Source organism: Myxine glutinosa, chromosome 1 (genome assembly GCF_964187855.1).
Source record: "Myxine glutinosa chromosome 1, kmMyxGlut1.1, whole genome shotgun sequence".
NCBI classification, from domain to species: Eukaryota; Metazoa; Chordata; class Myxini; order Myxiniformes; family Myxinidae; genus Myxine; species Myxine glutinosa.
The window spans coordinates 34268586-34282797 of NC_136261.1; the positions used below are offsets into that span (position 1 = coordinate 34268586).

Sequence of the window (14212 nt, forward strand, 5' to 3'; positions counted from 1 at the left end):
CAAGCAAGCACATGGGGCTAAGGTGGACGGTCCCACAGAAAATGAGGCTGCACCTAGCAGCCCAGCAGAACATTCAGTGGCAGACAAATGATAGTCGTGATTTACAGTCATTTGAATTACTAGGGCATGCCCGTACTATATATATATCTAAAATTATATCCCCCCCCCCCCCCCCTCTATTTACATGAAATGGTTTGGTCCATTCGCAAAGCCAAAGCGAACGGCTTGCGAGTACGGTGACAATCCCCCCCCTCTATTTACATGAAATGGTTTGGTCCATTCGCAACGACCACAGAACCCCCCCCCCCCCCTCTATTTACATGAAATGGTTTGGTCCATTCGCAACGCCAAAGCGAACGGCGAACGGCTAAATCGCCATAGCTCGGTAACTACTTGTACGATTAATTTCAAACCTTGAAAAGGCACATCCTCGGGTCCCCAGCAATATACCTGGCAAGTTTCAAGTATATCGGACCGGTAGTTGTCGAGAAACAGTGGTCGCATACACACACACACACACACACACACACAAACACACAGAGATTAGTGGAATTATAGATAGATATTTTAACACTCCTTGCATTGATAAACATTGCATTTTCAACATGTATTCCGACTTGGGATAGTGACATTTATTTGCCTACATGCCATACAATTACCTACTGATATTAATACAGCATGAGGGATAATGTATCACAACTACACTCATGATCAGGGGATTTAGTTCGACCCCGGGAGATAGGGGGATCAGGGTAAGACAAATAATCTGATTTATGTTACATATTAAGGGATTTTCTTTATTTACCTTTTAGGAAGCTTGTTAGTTTGGTATATAATGTTGAATGTCGTCGACATATAATTATGTCATAGGTATGAATATATACAAGGAGTAGCAGACTTGTTTGTGGGTTTAGTAGTTATATTGGCAATTGTTTTAGTGGTGGCTTGCTTGAAAGCCTTAGTGACGGTGTGTTTGAATAAGGTAACCAACAACACGATGATAACGCATGAAGTGACAAATGAGGAAAGAAATGTGGAACCACAAGAGGAAGACTTTTATGGCGACATAAATACTGAGATGAAAAGATTAAATCAAGTGATGTTGCAAATGAATACAGTAGAATTAAGATAATGACATAACGACAATGTTATGAGTTGTGTCAATTACAAGATCAGTGAACTCTTATCACCACGAGTGACACACTGTTAGTAAAAAAAAAAAAAAAGAAGAAGGAAAAGGAGAAGTGGGGAGGAATTATGGTAATAATACATTATGCTTAATTGTTGGTTTGGGAAAATTTTTGGTGGGAATTAGATATTCCTGTTTGTGATTGTAATCATATACAATTTATTTTCTTAGAGTAGTGCTAAAATACCTGCACGAGTTAATTTTGAACTATATTAACCTGAAAGCAATTGTGGATGCTATTCTTAGTTTAGTAGTGAAATACATACCTGATTGAATATTACTTGTGTGACGCATATAAATGAATACAACTTTTTGAATGTTGTAAGGGAAAACAACAAATTGTTGAATGTGAAACTGTCGGAAGATATACATAATTATGCTGATTTCATGGTAAGATGTACCCTATCTGATTCAGTGTGTGTGGAAAGCAGATTCAGATGTGACTGAGCATAAGGATAAGACGAGATCACAGTTGAAGGGGGTGCTAACGGAATTGGGAAGAAGTTCGAGAAAGAAAATTTGTGGCTAAAAAATGAAGTTAATCGTGGCATACACCCTCTTTCTCAAAGAATGATGAAGACATTCTCCCGTGTAACTTGGAGATGGATGCTTACCTTCACCAAGGAAATTTACCATTTGCCTGGATCACACTGCAACATATTGTTGCGAATATGGAATTTGACCTCCATATCCGCTTGTAAATATTCCCCTATCTTCTCCGATACTCCCCAACTCTCCCCTTACCCCATTCCCTAGTCCCATTGTCTGTAAACAACACCCATTAGAGCCGATCTTCCCCTTCATTCCCCCATTAAATGTCGTGCCCAGGTCCCCCGCACCACACGTAGACAATTATAGGACATCTTGCTAGTTATTCTTAATCTATGTCAGTTAAGGACTTGTTTCCATTAATTATGACTCTTCGTTGCACCAGAATGTGATGATATGGCACCAGTAGGAGTTTAGGACCTTCCCATACCTCCCCGCATCTCTTCCCATCATCTCAAGCTCCAACAACAACCACAACAACAGCGGCTTTGCGTCCTCACTCCGGCTCGGTTGGCCGCCATTGAACATGTGCTCGACGGGGTTACCCAGAAGGGGGCTCCCTGTCGGCCCCTCGTCAAGGGCGGAGCCGGTAACCCCCGCACCCAATGAGAAGCCATGGGCCGATGCCATATGGGGCGGAGCTAACGAGCGAGGGCGTGTCACTCCCCGCCGGATATACGCGGCCCCGCGCCGGACGTGACGTCAGATGCGCCCCGAGCTTGGAAGGACAAGACGCCACCCTCCCGAGCGCTGAGCGACCTCCCCGGCATCTCCACCAAAGTCGCGACCCACGAGCGCTGAGCGACCTCCCCGGCATCTCCACCAAAGTCGCGACCCACGAGCGCTGAGCGACCTCCCCGGCATCTCCACCAAAGTCGCGACCCACGAGCGCTGAGCGACCTCCCCGGCATCTCCACCAAAGTCGCGACCCACGAGCGCTGAGCGACCTCCCCGCATCTGCTGGACACCACCGTACGTGATTCTGTCCCGGAGCCAGGTGCACCTGAGCCATCGACTGCCGCTTTCCTTGCCATCAAATCCCGTGTGAGTCAGCGTTGTCCCGTTTATCTGTGGTCTGTCTAGGGTTAATATAAGGTTGTGTCTAAGTGCCCACCTTCCTATGTTTCCCTCTTGTCCCTGTAATCTAACCTTTTTCCGTACGAATATACTTGAGAACTGAACCCCTGGTGTCGTATTGTGTCATTATAATCCAGCCGGGTGTCTTCTTTTTCTTATTGAGCCAGCATAGCGCGGCTTCGTCGACGTTCGAGTACAATCGGGTAACTTGTACGGATACGGCGGCCATCCCGCTCGGCCCACCATACCATCAAAGTCGTATCTGTAACAATTGGTGTCAGGAGTGGGATTCGGACCCGGGACTAAATTAGTTAGGCCCAAATTTTGGGAGGGAAAATCGATCCGGAGCGCGTACTGCGCTCGACAAAATCGATCCGGAGCGCGTACGGCGCTCGACAAAATCGATCCGGAGCGCGGGTACTGCGCTCGACGAAAGTATAACGGCGAAATTTCGAATTTGTTTTACGAAACTCGAATTTTGAAAGTCGCGCTATGGCGGATCAAGACGGCTGGGGTCCGGTAGGGGAGAGTGAAGCAGGGTCGGTCCAGGACCAAATTGAGACACGTGAGGAGAGCGAAACAGCGGGGGTAGCAGACGCGCGAAATGGCGCCTCGCACATAGCTACGTGGGCCGCACCCGCTGCACAAGTGGGAGGGATGGCCCAGATGCAGGTCCTCATGGAGCAATTTATGGCGCAAATGCAGGCGTCCCTCAAACTGCAGAGTAACCAATTGGGGGTAATGGGGAACCGGATGGATGCTCAGGGTGAGCGATTGGAGGGCCAAATGGGGGTAATGGGAAACCAAATGGGGGTAATGAGGGACGAAGCGAGGGGTACCGGTGAGAAGTTAGACAATAATTTTGAGGAGTTAGACAAGAAAATTGGGAAGTTAGACAAAAATTTTGAGGGGTTAGACAATGGGATAAAAGAGGTGAGAAATGGGTTAGAGGGGGTAGAAAATAGAATGGCTGCCCAGGAGAATCAGATAGAGGGAGTGAAAACTGGGTTAACGGGGGTAGAAAACAGAATGGCCGCTCAAGAGAATCAAATGGAAGGGATGCAAAAAGGGTTAGAGGGGTTAGAAAACACCATGGAAGGCAAATTGAGGGACATGAGGGACCAAGCGGAAAGGGAAGTTAACCAAATGGGGCAGCAGATAGAGGGGGTCAGAATGGGGGTAGAAACCAAACTGGATGCTCACAGGGAGGAAATGGAGCAGATGAGGGTGGCATCTGGGCAGGAGATGCAAGTGATGGGAGAGGAGATCCGAAGAGGAGTGAGTGAGGAGGTCGGAGGAGTGCGCGAGGAGGTGAGGCACTGTAAGGAGCGCATGGAGAAAGAGGTGAGAAAGGGGACTGTAAAATTGCAGGGTGGTATAGAGGAGTTGACGCTGGGAGTAGAACAACTGACAGTGGGACAAAAGGAGTTGGGGGACCAGGTAAAGAAGAACACAGCGGTAATAGAGGGTTTAAAATCGACACAGAAGGAGATGAAAAAGGACGTAGGGGTAATTAAAAAAGAGTGCCAGACGGTACATGAGGACCTGACGAGGAAAATGGACAAGGTGGTAGAGGTAATGGAGGTTAAAGAGCGGGAGGTGCGGGAGCACATAGAAAAAAATAAAGTGGAGTTAGAGGAAGAACTTAAAGGGGCGCACGAAGAGATGAAGGAGATGAAGCAAAAATTAGAGGAAGTGGAAGAAGGGGTGAGCGAAATTAAGAAGCGACGGAGAGAGGATAAGAAAGAGATAAAGGAGGAAGTAAAAGAATTGGTCCAAAGTCTGTGTTCGGATCGTGATGATGTGCTCATTAACCGGATGAGGGATTCGCAGGTGATGGAGGAGAAGCGAAGAGAAAGAGGACCCGGTGTAAGTGGTGACCAATATGGTCGTGCGTATGATGCGCCAGGTGATTTAATAAGCTTGGGGGTCGAGATAGACCCGGGTGTTCGTGAGAGGCCGTTGGTGAAGTGTGCGACAGGTCTGGTGTGCGAAAAAGGAGGTGTGCGAGAAAATCCGACTCTGGGGTGTGTGAGGAAAAAGTGCGTGCCAAGGAGTGAGTGTGCTGGTGAGAGTGAGTCGGTCGTAGCGCGTGTGCGAGGGAGCACGTGGAAGCGCGGTGTGGTGAGTGTTACAGAGGGTGTAATGGGAGAGTGTGCGCGAGAAAGGTGTGTGACGGACAGGTGCATGAGGAAAGAGTGCGCTGTCAGAAGTAAGGAAGAGTGTCCACCTGTGGTGAGTGTTACAGAGGGTGTAACGGGAGAGTGTGCGCGAGAAAGGTGTGTGACGGACAGGTGCATGAGGAAAGAGTGCGCTGTCAGAAGTAAGGAAGAGTGTCCACCTGTGGTGAGTGTTACAGAGGGTGTAACGGGAGAGTGTGCGCGAGAAAGGTGTGTGACGGACAGGTGCATGAGGAAAGAGTGCGCTGTCAGAAGTAAGGAAGAGTGTCCACCTGTGGTGAGTGTTACAGAGGGTGTAACGGGAGAGTGTGCGCGAGAAAGGTGTGTGACGGACAGGTGCATGGGGAAAGAGTGCGCTGTCAAGAGTAAGGGTGAGTGCTCTGTCAGGAATGGAGGTGAAAGTAGTGAGAGTGACATGGAGCGTGAGTTAGTTGTGACAGGTGAGCGAGGATGTACACCTGGGATGGAAGGATGCACACCTGGAATGGTAGAGCGTGAGTGGGAATGCACGCTGGAATTGGTAGTGAGGCACGTGGTTGGGTGTGCGAATGAGGGCACACCTGTGATTGTCACAGAGGAGGTGACCGAGGAGGGGGCGCGAAGCGGTGTATTGGTGAGGTGTGCGAGCAACGAATGTGTGCCAAAGTGTTCGGTGGTCAGGTGTGTGACCAAGGCTGTGAGTGGAATGGGTGTACCTGGGTGTGTAAGGAAAGGTACGAGGAGAATGGGAACGGCTGCATGTATGAGCACGAAAGGGGTAGCGTATGCATGTAAGCCTGCAGGCGAGGCGTCGACGATAACCGGGTCAAAGGTTAGGTCGACTTTTAGCCGAATCGGGCCCTCGGTGCGTGCCGGGCTTCGCGTGCCGCGAGAACCAGCGGAGATCCGAGCCACGGCGGGTTCGAAAGGACCGCCGTGCGCGATCCACGCTGGGCCTCGCGTGGAGCGGCCGCGTCCAGGCTCCACTAGGCGGAGCTTGCAGCCCGATAGAAAGGGTCGTCATGGCGACCACTTTTTGGTGAGACGTGCCGGCAGGTCGAGATCGGGGCATTGGATGGCTCCACGCCGAGGTGGTGCGTGGGATCTCGGCACGGGTAAGCCCCCGTCCCTGCACCGAGTGCCGGACGTATCCAGCCGCTGGCACAAAACAACCAGCATCCATTGCTTGGCTTTACGAAGCCGGGCTTTGGACAGGGATTGGCGCACCGAGAGGTATTAGTGAGTCGACTGGGTGATGAGGTTAGTGTTTTGGACCCAAAATTAGAGAAAAACAAAATTTGATGATTGGCAAGGGATTGGCAGTAGTGATTGGCAGATGATGGGTAGTGCTTGGCAAATTTTTGATTTATTGAAATTTGATGTGCAAAATTGGTAGTGAGAGACCCCCGATGTGGTGGGATGGCAAATCCACCATCCCTCACAGTGTGGGGCAAAGGAGCTATAGTTTATGGGGTGTATGGCAGTGAAAACTAGCCCGGGTGGGTTAGGATATATCAATAGGGCCCTAGAAGATGACAGTAGGTAACGTTAAGTTTAGTTAGTGACTGATACCTGTAGTGGGGACGCAGGTAGATTAGTATGGATGATAATGACGAGGGAGCGCAATAGTTTAAAGGGACGACTGGGAAGCGCAAGTTTCAGAAGGGAGTAGTTAGCTGAGATGATGCCGTGTGTGTGAGGATGGAACAGGTGTGATTGCACAGGTGTGCAACTGGACAGGTGTGTGGAGCCGTGTATGAGTAATGAGTGTTGTGGATCAGCGCGAATGCGCTTGGGGAGAGAAGGGTGCAGGTGGCACCAGGTGTGAGAGCACAGGTGTGCAGGTACAGGTGTGTGGAGAGAGTTGGAGTGAGTGGTACGGAGTGGTGTGCATGGTGCGAAGGTGTGGATGGGGGAAGAGTGGACCCCTTTCACGAGTACCCGGGGCGGGTAGTGTAAGTGTTAGGTAGAGGGTGCAGGTAAATTGTGGTTGGATATTGGCATTTGTGGTGCGGTTGCAGAATGGTGTTGTGGATGGGTGCATTAGTGTTGTGGAAATGGCTGGGCGTGTAGCCTGTTAGTGTGTGTAGTTGGTTGGGCACTCCACCACTGTGAGGATGTCGGCCAGGTGAGGCCGCAGGTGGGCTCTGGGAGCCGGTAGTTGTGAGTGGGTGCCTGAGGATCCCGGGTGTGGATCGGGCAGCCCAGTGCCAGAGAGGGCACGGAGTGGGGAGAGAGCCAGAGGGCCTTCCCCAGGTAGTTAGGTTAGGGTGAGGAGCAGGTAAGCTCGGAGGCAACTGCAGTGGTGGAGGTGTGCAGGTGGGTAGACCCACTGGGAGAGGTACACGCCGCAGCCCAGAAATTGTGCGAGGGCACCGGGAGATGAATCGGGGGAGTGAGACCCCAAATTGAAGAGCACCACAGTTTGGCCAATGGGAATTGGTTTTTAGAACCCATAGTGTAAGAGGGCCAATGGTTTGGCCGGAGGAAGCCCCCGGGTAGTGTAAGGTTGTTAAAGTCATTTAGGAGATAGTTAGGATTGATGAACCTGTCGCACCATACGCAGCCACTTACCTGTGGTGATGATGATGACTCCACACCTGTGTTTTCTTTGTTTGTGTTGCAGAAATGAGAATTGCTGTTGGATTTGTGAGACGCATCACGACGTGGATGAGACATTGGGGTGATTCCATCTCTCCCTCCCTAGGAGGGACTGATGATGAATTGGTGATGGCAAATTTTGATGTTGAGTTGGAGATGGCAAATTTTGATGAGAGTTGAAAATGGCAAATTTGATTGGTTAGGAGGGAGAGAAGACGAATTTGGTATATGGGAGGAACGGGGAAGACAGTAGGGATGTTTGTGGATTTGTAAAGTAGATGTTTATGGGTAGTGTTGTGTTTAGTGGATACAGTAAGGGGTAAGGGAGGGGCCATGTAGGTTACCTGGTGGGGGGGGGGGCGTACGATAGGAACGTACCTGTCTCACCTGGTTCCCATGTGCCCCCAGTGTGCGTTACCTTATATTGCGTGCACTTTTGCGCCCTTACCACCTTACTCACTTGTTTCTTCTTTTGTCTCCCACCTCCGAGGATCTGGCTTTGGGGTAGAGAGAGAGGAGAGAGAGGTGCTGGCTACGCAGTTGTGGGCCTGCACTTTCGCTGTTGGCTGCCTGGATCGGTACACCATATGGACCGCAATGTTTGTGGCCACCCACAATGGACCGCAGTTCGTTTGCGGCCAAGCACCACCCGGGGATGGACCTATGGATCAACGTGGCACCTATGCCATACAGGTGAACCACTAATAGTTAACACCACCAAGTGCACCACAAGAAGAGCAAGAGACACCTGCAGGGTTAGGGGTTGTTGAAGTTATTTTTATTCCAATGAACAATGGTGACTGCACCGATTGGTGGTGGGGTGGTGCTGTTGATGCTCGGGAAAGGGTGCTCTGCACGTTATTAAAGGCCGTCGGCCACAGAGCACTCGTGGGTTGGTGTATCGATGTTGGCAAGCGCGCTCTCTCTATGCATAACATCTGCATGTGTTCCTCCAAAAACAGGTCCTGGATCGTAGTGTAAATATCAGCGTAGTCTTGTAAATAATGCTCCCTACCGGCTGTATGTTTAGTTTGAGGATTCTTTCCGGATTCGGTTATCCTGTGGGTGTGTTTCTGAGAGGAGAAGGGTGCAACGTCGCAGGGGGACATATTTACTCATTTGTGAATATCTATAAAACTGTCGCACTCAGGGTAGAGTTAATAGTAGAGGGAACTACATTGCGTGCCACACTAAAGTAGGTAAAAATTTATCGGGTCGGGACGCCCCGAGGGTAGAGAAGGGTGCAATGTTGCGAATATGGAATTTGACCTCCATATCCGCTTGTAAATATTCCCCTATCTTCTCCGATACTCCCCAACTCTCCCCTTACCCCATTCCCTAGTCCCATTGTCTGTAAACAACACCCATTAGAGCCGATCTTCCCCTTCATTCCCCCATTAAATGTCGTGCCCAGGTCCCCCGCACCACACGTAGACAATTATAGGACATCTTGCTAGTTATTCTTAATCTATGTCAGTTAAGGACTTGTTTCCATTAATTATGACTCTTCGTTGCACCAGAATGTGATGATATGGCACCAGTAGGAGTTTAGGACCTTCCCATACCTCCCCGCATCTCTTCCCATCATCTCAAGCTCCAACAACAACCACAACAACAGCGGCTTTGCGTCCTCACTCCGGCTCGGTTGGCCGCCATTGAACATGTGCTCGACGGGGTTACCCAGAAGGGGGCTCCCTGTCGGCCCCTCGTCAAGGGCGGAGCCGGTAACCCCCGCACCCAATGAGAAGCCATGGGCCGATGCCATATGGGGCGGAGCTAACGAGCGAGGGCGTGTCACTCCCCGCCGGATATACGCGGCCCCGCGCCGGACGTGACGTCAGATGCGCCCCGAGCTTGGAAGGACAAGACGCCACCCTCCCGAGCGCTGAGCGACCTCCCCGGCATCTCCACCAAAGTCGCGACCCACGAGCGCTGAGCGACCTCCCCGGCATCTCCACCAAAGTCGCGACCCACGAGCGCTGAGCGACCTCCCCGGCATCTCCACCAAAGTCGCGACCCACGAGCGCTGAGCGACCTCCCCGGCATCTCCACCAAAGTCGCGACCCACGAGCGCTGAGCGACCTCCCCGCATCTGCTGGACACCACCGTACGTGATTCTGTCCCGGAGCCAGGTGCACCTGAGCCATCGACTGCCGCTTTCCTTGCCATCAAATCCCGTGTGAGTCAGCGTTGTCCCGTTTATCTGTGGTCTGTCTAGGGTTAATATAAGGTTGTGTCTAAGTGCCCACCTTCCTATGTTTCCCTCTTGTCCCTGTAATCTAACCTTTTTCCGTACGAATATACTTGAGAACTGAACCCCTGGTGTCGTATTGTGTCATTATAATCCAGCCGGGTGTCTTCTTTTTCTTATTGAGCCAGCATAGCGCGGCTTCGTCGACGTTCGAGTACAATCGGGTAACTTGTACGGATACGGCGGCCATCCCGCTCGGCCCACCATACCATCAAAGTCGTATCTGTAACAATATGAAAGAAAGGCGATCACTTACTCTTGTTCGAAGGCTTCGAACATTCATCACCTCAGAAGTTGCAGGACAACGACATTTTACCTGCAACCTCTGTGAAATGCGGGGACATATGTTATTACTTCACCAACTTCCGGGGAACCAGCATGGAGCTGCAAACAAATGGCTGTGCCCTTGTCATAACAGCTGTGCACTATTCTGCTGGTTGCTCCTGGTATGGACCATGGATGACCTGAACACCATGGTCCCAACATCATTGTGGATGCATCCGGCATCCCTGTTCCACATCTTGCTGGCCAATCAACGTCACACCAATACTTGCTGCCCACTCATAATGAGGGAGGAGGCAAGTCGACTACAACTGGGCGAAGGCCTTGTTCAGGAATTACTACGGTTTACAGCAAGAGTGGCAAGAATGCTACATGGAGAGCAGGGTCAGTCTATGACTCCGCACCGTTACCACAACAGCGAAATCCTACACGAAGTAGTGCAGGTGTTTATGAAGACAGAAGAAAATGTTTCATACCTGAATTCAAACACAAGTGATCAGCCCTTCCTTTCAAACAAAGAGTCAACATTTGGGTAGAGGCAAACGTTTTTGCCAGATGTTGCAGATGCTTTACAAAACTTGAAAAATGAAGTGAAATTGTTGTGTCTTGGTGATGGTGAAGTGTTGTTTTGCAAAGATATTTGTGATGCAAGTGAAATAGATTGAATTAACAATATGGAATGAGTCAATGACCAACGAAATGTTTTGTGATTCTTGCAGGAGGACGGTGTATGCCTAAGGAAATTGGATTACCAAAGTTATGGTTTGAATACTTGTATTGATGTTTACTTGGAGTGATTGATTGTTTACTTATACTTGTATTGATGTTTACTTGTAGTGATTGATTGTTTACTTATACGTGTATTGATGTTTACTTGGAGTGATTGATTGTTTACTTATACTTGTATTGATGTTTACTTGTAGTGATTGATTGTTTACTTATACGTGTATTGATGTTTACTTGTAGTGATTGATTGTTTACTTATACGTGTATTGATGTTTACTTGTAGTGATTGATTGTTTACTTAAATTGATGTTTAGATTAATGGTTAATATAAACATAAAACAAAAAGATGAGGGATTGTGGTAGAATAAATCTTTATACTATGTAACTAGTTATGAAATTGGTGAGTGAACCAACAGGTGGTCGTAAGAATGTTAGGAATGTATCTCACTCTGTTAAACCTGGGAGTTCCTTTGTCCACCTGTATCAAGGCCCCGGGCTAACACACATTCCCAAGCCTTCACTATTGACTTGGGACATCGGGATGCAAAGAGGGTGAAGGAACTCCACAGCAGGGAGGCGAGCATGCATGACCTCGGGGCATTTGCGGTGAAGGGATTAGCGCGACGAGGCCCATATAAACCAGAGCAAACTTTGAGTCATGATCACTTGCCATCAGAAGCCCTGCCCGATGGAATGAACGAGTACGGCGCTGCGGAGGAACATCGGCTGAGAAAGAGGGACTATGCGGATAGAGTTATCTGGTCCATTGAGTTAACGGTAGTTATTAGTATTTCATACAAGTGAACTAGCAGTTAATAAAGTTGTGATCTTTTGTAAACCTGTGACATCATTGGAGTCTTGAGTCTCACCACACTACCACGACACTTCCCATCAGTAGTTGAGCCGGCGATAGGTGAGTGCCTTCCAATGGTGTTGTCCGATAATCCAGAAAGTTCAGGTGCTTGTCTGTACATTTTCGCCAGAGTAGTTTAACAGTTTGCAGAGCCCTCTCGACTTCTCCATTTTAACGTGGATATCAGGGACTAGACGTTCTAAGAATGACTCCGTGATCTTTGCAGAATTTTTCTCACAAGTTGCGAGTTGTACATAGTCCTATTATCACTCCATAAAGTCTCCGGTAGGCCATGTTAACTGAACTGTGCTTTCAGTCGCTCAAGGGTTGTACGACAGTGTAAATCCTTCACTTCATCCACAATTAATCTGGAGTAAGAGTCAACCGTTATTAGGTATGTCTTCGCATCAAACTGGAACAGATCAGTCCCAATTTCACTCCAAAGTAGATTTTGGTGTAGGAGTCGGTTTCAGGGGCTCAACAGGCAGGCGATTTTGGAACAGTTCTGCTCTATGTCTGCATTCATGGAGAGCCAGTATAGAACCTCCATAGCGCGTTGCTTACACTTGACTATTCCGAGATTGTGATTCGTTAATCAGGCTCAGCATGCGGGGTCTCAGAGTAGGTGGGATGACAATTCGCATGCCTTTGTATAGGATGCCATCCATAACGGAAAGTTCACTCTAGGAATCCCAGTATGGTTGAAGACAGGGTGATACACCTTGCCTGGTGTCTGGCCATCCATCAAGAATCATGTACTGTAACTGAGTGAGTTCTGACTGAGTAGCTTTTTAAAGATCCGCATACCTCTCTTCAGAGATAGATAGAAAGTACAACCTTGAAATATGCTCCAAGTTGTCCAGTTCCGAGCGAGTATCTGGCAGGTAGGCTCTAGAAAAGGTGTCTGGAAGCTGCATACCCTCCCCTCTTCTGCACCGAATGTTGAGATCATACCATTGCAATTGTAGTAGGGTGCTCTGTAGTCTCATCGGAGCAGACCACAATGGCTTCCTGGTGGTCATTTCCAGAGGCTTATGGTCATTGGAGACGGTGACCGTTTACTCAATTATATAACAGTGAAACTTATTGCAGGCATGGACTATGGATAGCATCTCCTTCTCTATTTGTGCATACCGTGTCTCCGTCTCTGTGAGAGTCCTGGAACTGTATGCAACAGGTCGTTGCACACTCTGGTCGGTTGTCCTGGATGAGAACTGCACCAAGTCCACTTTGGCTAGCATCACAGTGAATCTCGACTGGTTTGTTGACATCATTGTATGCAAGAGCAGGCGGATGACAGCAAAGTTCCTCCAATTTCTCAAATGCTCTCGCTTGAGCTGGTTGCCATTGATATTCAACGTCCGAATTCAGCAGCTCTCGGAGTGGAGCTATTTCGTCACTCAAACGAGAGATTAACTTTGACAGATACGTGTTAAATCCGACGAAATGTCTCACATCTTCCTTATAGGTCGGAATTGGCATACTGTTATGGAAGAGTTCCTAACGCTACAATAAAGGAAGACTCCACTTTTGTTATTGTTCGGTTTATTAAGACTTTAAAAGGGTAGGGCAGTATTTACTAATTCAAGACATTGACTAACTAAGAACGAATCTGAACTTTAAACAAATGCCTCGTTCAGCCGGTCATGGCATGGCACAATCTTCTCCTGCGGTCAGATCTTCCCTCCGTCTTCAGCCTCCGTCCGTGCAGCTCTCTCCTCAACATTCCTTTTATCTAATAAAGGTTCTCCCATCCCTTTGTTGCACAAATCACCTTATTCGGGCATGGAATTCAAGACTCCGCACGGCTCAGATAGAGACACTCTGGTTTCTGTCTTGGAGAATTCTAAGAACCATTAACGACAGTTGTTATCTGTTTAAATGATGGAGCACCTTTTTCTGTTCCCCACAAGTCATTCTCCTTCTGACCCATCCAACCCAGGAATGTTTCTCTCCAAGTTTCATGAAAAACACATTTTAAGAACAAGGAGAATATAAATAATTATATGCCTCCACACTGTGAACTGCCTCTACTTTGACCGGATAGGGAGATAATCCATCAGCAGACAGTACATGTCCTACGTACTGTACCCATGACTGGTGGATTTTACACTTCTGCAGATGCAACTTCAGATTGTAATTTGTTGCTCTCTCGATGACATTTTTCAGGATTCGATGATGGAACTCCACGTCTGGACCAGCTACAAGTTTGTCATCCATGATTGTGAATGCTCTATCAATGCCTTTAATCAACTGGTCCATAATCTTCTGAAAATTTTCAGGTGCACATTTAAATCCAAAGGGAAGACGAAGCCACCTTTTCCTACCGAACGTTGTGTTGAAACATGTCAGATAAGATGATTTCTCGTCCAGTTTGATTTGTAGGAACACTGACTTTGCATCAAGCACTGAGAACACCTTGGCATGAGGTATACTTGCAAAGACCTCCGCAACAGTGTGAATACTTTCTGAAGGCAATGTACATTTATGTAGTACTGTATTTCACCTTTTTTTTTTAACTAAAA

General features: G+C 48.4%; 1 protein-coding gene across 5 annotated transcripts in view; it reads right to left on the reverse strand.

Annotated features, from left to right (window-relative positions):
• The window catches only part of LOC137422723 (interferon-induced protein 44-like), a 229449-nt gene that overhangs the window by 94636 nt on the left and 120601 nt on the right, over window positions 1-14212 (reverse strand). The window lies entirely within an intron of this gene.